Raw genomic sequence first — 6000 nt, forward strand, 5'->3', positions numbered from 1 at the left:
GTGAATTAATGCCGACCCCTTTAAAAAGCAGCTACCGTGCAATAAATAAATCATCTAAATCATCCTCTTACTTCATATCTGAAAAATCCTACAGAGGATTGTTTGGGGAGACATAAATATGTGTACTTCTCTGCTGCCTGAAAGAGTCCAGGGGGGTTGCATGCCGCAGTTAAGAGGACGCTGTGACTGTAAAACTGCTTCGCCTAAAACAGAAACGAAAGGCCAGTCGTCTCCCTGAAATTCGGCGTGACAATCATATTTCGGACTGGGTGTACCGAGGACATTCACTCGAGGAAATCCAGGATCCTTTTTCACAGGATACCGAGTGTCCTGGCCTGGTGAAGCCTAGGCTGATACAACCGCACATGCAACCTGCAACAAGTCAGTCTCAGCTCGAGAAAAAAATCGCAGCTCCCCTGATAGCACCCAGAACAATTTACTCCATAGTTTTCATTACCTCTAATGGGGGCAAAAAAGTGCTCCAAAAATCTGTTTGCATCCACACGTCTACTGAGTGTTCCAGAGAGCAGGCTGCTCCGGTTCGCTGCAGTCTCCTAATTCGTTTGAACAGGATCAAGAATAAATAATAAGAATTAATATCTCCTCCTCCGCCCACCCCAAAACCACCACCAGATCCAAGCCGCTATGTTAGATAATAACAGACTAGCAACAAGGCAAAGCAAGAGGTGGATTGTGCCAAAAGAGACTCAGATCTTTTGATCAAAATTTGATCAAAAATACCTTTCTCCTTATTCACCTAGTCAGCCGTAATTAACAATCACCATATTCATTAAATATGTTAACACGCCCTTCCTCCTTAAGACCCAGAGTTACTTACTCTCTTTTTATTGCTACAAAAATTCGATTGCATGACTGACTTTGTTAGCTGCTAAAATCCCACACACAAGAGGGGGGCTTTATATTCCTTCTTTGGTGGATCTCCTACAAAGTGCAGGGCTACCTATGCAGAGGAGAGAGCAGGAGGAATTGCTGATCTTGCTAAATGTAAACCGCGGGTGAAAAACTCTTCTAAAATAATTTGTAAAAAATCAGCGTAAATAAAAAGGAGGGAGGCAATGCAAATGCGTACCCCAAAGACAGTGGAATTACTGAGGTGTGTGTTTCAATGGTAGCCGTGTTAGTGTGTGTGTGTGTGTGTGTTGCGGGGTGTGTGTGTGAGGCACTTGAGATCCCCTTTACAAAGTAATTACAAAAAAAATCCCTCCCCCTTGTGATTGTGTGAGATTTTTGGCCTACTTGATTTTATATTAATTACAGCCTTCTACAAGTAATGACGGCCTTCTACTAGAGAGGCTGGGTGGTTAAAGTGTAAATGGACGAGTCCTTTATCTTACCTAAGACAACTCAGGGGGACTGGGGCAATGGGGTTAATGGAGCACTGTATGGGGGTTCAATGGGGTCTGTATACAAGCAGGGCTGGGCTTGTATCACGCTGGACGCAGTTCAGTCTCAAGCCAGGGGAAAGATTTGGATTCTCTCTGCTCCACAAATACGCAAGAACACGCTTCATTTTGGCCTCTGCGTTTTGATCTAATAATTTCTCTGCCATTTCCTTCTCCTGTAACCTTCTGGGACTCGCTATCTTTTTTAATGCTGACTTATCTTATATAAATAGAGACGATTTCCTAACAATAACCCCTATCCTCGAGGTGAAACAGTGGTAAGGGGGGAGGGGGGAATCAGGAGGGGAACAGGGCCACTTACGGTTGTTTACAAGGCATGGGTTTCTTTGCACGTCTTCTGTTTGTAGTCCCCCCTCTCCCTCTTAGCCTTGGGCTTTACCATCAGGATTGCAGATCGGGGAGCTAAAACCTGACACTTGAGGAAACATGAAACAGATTCCCAGCATTAAGGGAGGCGTCCCTTAGATCACCAACCACTGCAGGTTCATTTCAAAGAGGAGAAGCCGGGGAGGAAGAGGAGAAAGAATAGGTCTTTACAGTGTATTACGGCTATTCAATATAAAACAATATGTTGAGCTTACATACAGTGCTTGCAAAACCTCTGCCAGTCTTTTAAGGAGATGCCTCGCCGGTGCCCCCAGTTAGCCCGGCCAAAGCCCGCCCCCCAGAAGTTTAAGCAAACATCTAAACTTTCAACCGAATTTCCCATTCCATTTTCCCTCTGCCCCTCTTTCATCTTTGCCCATCTCCACTCCTCGCTCCCCTTTCTATTTTTAGCTTGTAGACTTAGGCCTTGGCGCCAGGCCGTTTAAGACCTGTCAAAGTCCTTCATATTTCCCTCATGTCACATGGACCTTTCGCTCTCTCCCCTCGTCATGCAAAGCCGGTCGTTTGGATCTGGGAGTTCGGGAGCGAACGCAATTTGCTCTTCTCCACGGCTGTGTTGTCTCCGTGACCTCAGCCAGCAGGGCTGCTGGTGTCCTGTCCTGTGCACTTAGACAAATTGCGAGTGATTGATGAAAAATAACAATTCTCGCAAGCAGCAAGTCCCCCTCGCCCCTGCCCTCCTCCCAGCCGCAGCCCGGGCTCGCCAGGAAATGAATGGAGAGCTCACATGTAGCAAACCAGGCGCCCTGAGCTCGGGGCACAACACAGAGGAACGCCACAGGTTGAAACAAACAAACAGTGTAGACAGAGGTGGGTCCTGTCATTCACCAGCCTCTGGAAAGGAGAGGGAGGCACGGGCGGCCATTGCATTATTGTTGGGGGAGAGAGAAAGCCGTTTTCAGGAAAGGTTTTCGAAAAGGAAAATTGGCAAAATTCCCCAAATATCCCCGGAGCTCCCCGGAGACAGAAATCACGGGTAGTATCTTGTTCCCCAGGGCAAAGGAACCCAGCGTGTACCGACCTCAGCTGGAGGCATGGGATGTAAGGGGCCAATATTTCGAACAGCCTGAGATATCAGCAATAATCGATCTGGACTTTCACTGGGGGGGTCTCCTATCCCTTCTCCCCCCCAAAAAACCAGAGTAGGTGGTGGTGTTCTCCCTGTATTAGCTCCAGGGAGCGGCCCTTTCTGCCTGGATTTTGCAGGATTTGGGAGAAATTTGATGCGCAGGATCAGGGAGAAAACAGATAAAAGTGGAGACAGCTGCGGGATTGCCATGGCTAATTTTAAGACAAATCTGGGTGCCGTCAGCGCCTGGGCTGAAAAGCGAGCTTCTGCGGACACTTCACCCCTAAGGGAAGGGCCGTGTAAACCCTCCAGAAGCAGAAGGGGAGGGGCGGGAAGCGCAAAGAGGGAAACTCAGAGCTCGGGCGTGGGGTGATTTTTAGGGCAGAAGTCACGAGGGAGAGCCGGGCAGAGTCGGGACAAGTTCTTCCCCGCATGGCTTGGGGGGGGGGTGAGGGGGGCGAGCAAGCGGCAGGTGGGCGTGGGCTTGAATCACACGCCTGCCCCCACCCCGCTCGCCCGCACCCCCGGAGCACGAAGTGGCGTTAGTAACACGGAGCAGCAGGGCCGCAGGGAATCCATGCGGATTCCGAGGCCCTTTGGCTTCAGTGGGAATATTGTGTGTCTGTCCGTCGGTCCCGCTTTGTAGCGAGGAGAGCCGGGTTGGGCCCGGTCACACGCCTGGAATGGCCCGGAGTCCCGCCACCCCGTGCACACGGGGCTCCTGGACGGGCGGGGATACTCGGTCACCTGCGCTTCACCTGCGGACGCCGCGTCTTCGGGGTCGCGCCAATCCCAGCGCGGTGAGCGGGCTTTGCTGCGGGGGTGACCGGCACAGAGCCGCGGGTGGCTTTGTGTGTTTGCTTTGCAAGCGGTGGCCAGGCTGTTTGACGGCGAGGGGGCTGGGGAGGGGGGGAGCCGCAGCTGCTCAGGAGCAAGCAAGGGCGGCTTTCCGGGTCCCGAGCTCCGTCCTGCCGGCGGGACTCCTGCTTTCGGCTCTGCAGCCTGCGGCGGGACCGTGAGAAAAGAGGGGAACGCGGGACTGACCCTAAGGGGCGGCCCCCAAAAGGACCCAGGGAAGAAAATGGGAACGAGTTGGCAACGACCAACAGATGCGCAGAGTTACCGTCCCCCCCCCCCCCCCCCAGCCCGGCTGGGTCTCCAGCCCCCCTTCCCAGAGAAACCAACGGCCTGGAGCCAGCCTGGGGAAGACATTGTCCGCTCATCAGATACTGTTAGATTGTCCTGTCAAATAAACACAGCAATCACCGTCTCTCCCTTTGTACGGTTTCTCCACCTCGCGCTTTCTTTTCGGTCGGATTTTAAGGTCACCGGGCCGCTTCCTAAAACAATAGGAGATATTTCATTTGGCGAACGGTCTGTGAAAAGGTACATTGGAAACACATCTGGAATGATCTGTAACTGGATCCTATTCTCCTAATTTATCTCGATATATAGGAGTATAATTAGTGTGTGTGAACACACACACACACTAATTAGAGAGATTTATATATATCCACACACATGCAAAGGGAGAGAGATCCACTTCTAGACAGATTAGAATGTAATCTATATTAACGATACATCTCAATTCAAGGGCTGTTTATTACCCAAGATACCCTCCGGGGATATACGAAGGGCCCACGCCCCAGACATGTATATTTTATGTGGAGGCGATAATTCCACAGAAGTAACCATCAAGGTTTCGCCCTATGGCTTCGCTTCGCAAAAAGCCAAGCCGCGAACCCCTGGCAGGCGAGGACAGATTCACCCGCTGAGCTGCCGTGGAGAAGACACGTGTCCCCCGAAAGAGCGGACCGCTTAGAAGCCTCTTTTCTCTGCAACCTCTGTCGGGGAGAGGGACCCAAAATGGGTCACTCGGTGCAATGTTGTCCTATAGCCCAACAGCTCACACCCAGAGAGCCTCAGGAATGAATGAAGGCGGATCCAGCCAGCAAAGCCGCCCGACCCCTCCATTCAACACCCGCCGTGCAATTAACCACCCTTGTCCCAGCGCCCCCGCGTACCGGTTGCGCCATTCTCCGCCCCGGGGAAGGACATTCACTTGGTGCAAACCCTTCCTCCCAAGGGAAGTTCTCCAGCGTTTTGCCCGGCTCGGAGGCAGGGCAGCGCTGAGCAGAATTTCCCTCGCCCTCCAACTCGGGCTGGCGAGAACTTTTATTATTCATTAGGAAACCTGTCTAATAGTTTATTCTTTGTCTCTGGCTCGGGCTGAACACTGTGTGGTTGCTTTTCAACAGTCGGATTAATTACCTGAGCGGCCGCAGACTCCCTCTTTTCTGCCACTTGATTGGGCACTGCTTTGCAACATGTGTTATTTTTCATACTTCACACAGGCGCCGCGAAAAGCACTCACATTATTTGACGGGAATCAGACAATCCGCTCCCTGCAGGAGAAAAGCCTCTTTCCTCAAGGATCACCCCCCAGAATTGCCGGGGTTGGTTGTAAGGTGGATGGCCTCTACCACACGCCTTTTAGCTTGGCCCTGGCCAGGATTTTCCCTCGCACAAGTTGTTACCCCCCCACACCCCACAAGGGATGGCACCTGGGCCCAGAGTGGTCTGGAAGTCAGTGTCTCTCGCTCACACAAATAAAAGAAAGGGGTGGGGGGAGCAGAGTTACGCAGCATCGGAAAGAGGGGGAAGGCAAAAGGGGAAGACAAACCACCACAGAAGATGCTGTCAAGGCAAACTGAATGGGGACCAGAGAAGTTAGGCAGGGTGGCCTATAGATTTTTGTGGTGGTAGTTTTTTTTTCTCCCTCAAGAGGTGACAACAGCGGTTGTAACTCGGATCAGATTTAAATCCAGGGAAGAATGAGTGTGGAACGTGTCCTTGATAAACACCCTTGCAACGAACACCCCTGCAATATATCCATATCCACACACACACACACACGCTTTAGCCTCCCCCCTGCGAACAGCCGGGCTGCGAACTCCCAGCCAGCGGGGTTTAGACTCACGCTTATTTTTCTCTCTTTACGTGTTTCAAGAACTGCCCCCTTCCCACCGGGTCGCCTCCCCTCTCTGCAGCGCTTGGCCTGCAAACGCCCTCCCCTCCCATCCCTGCAGAGGCGACGGAGTTGGAAATCCAATGACCACC

The sequence above is a fragment of the Eretmochelys imbricata genome, chromosome 17 (assembly GCF_965152235.1).
Source record: "Eretmochelys imbricata isolate rEreImb1 chromosome 17, rEreImb1.hap1, whole genome shotgun sequence".
Taxonomy (NCBI): domain Eukaryota; kingdom Metazoa; phylum Chordata; order Testudines; family Cheloniidae; genus Eretmochelys; species Eretmochelys imbricata.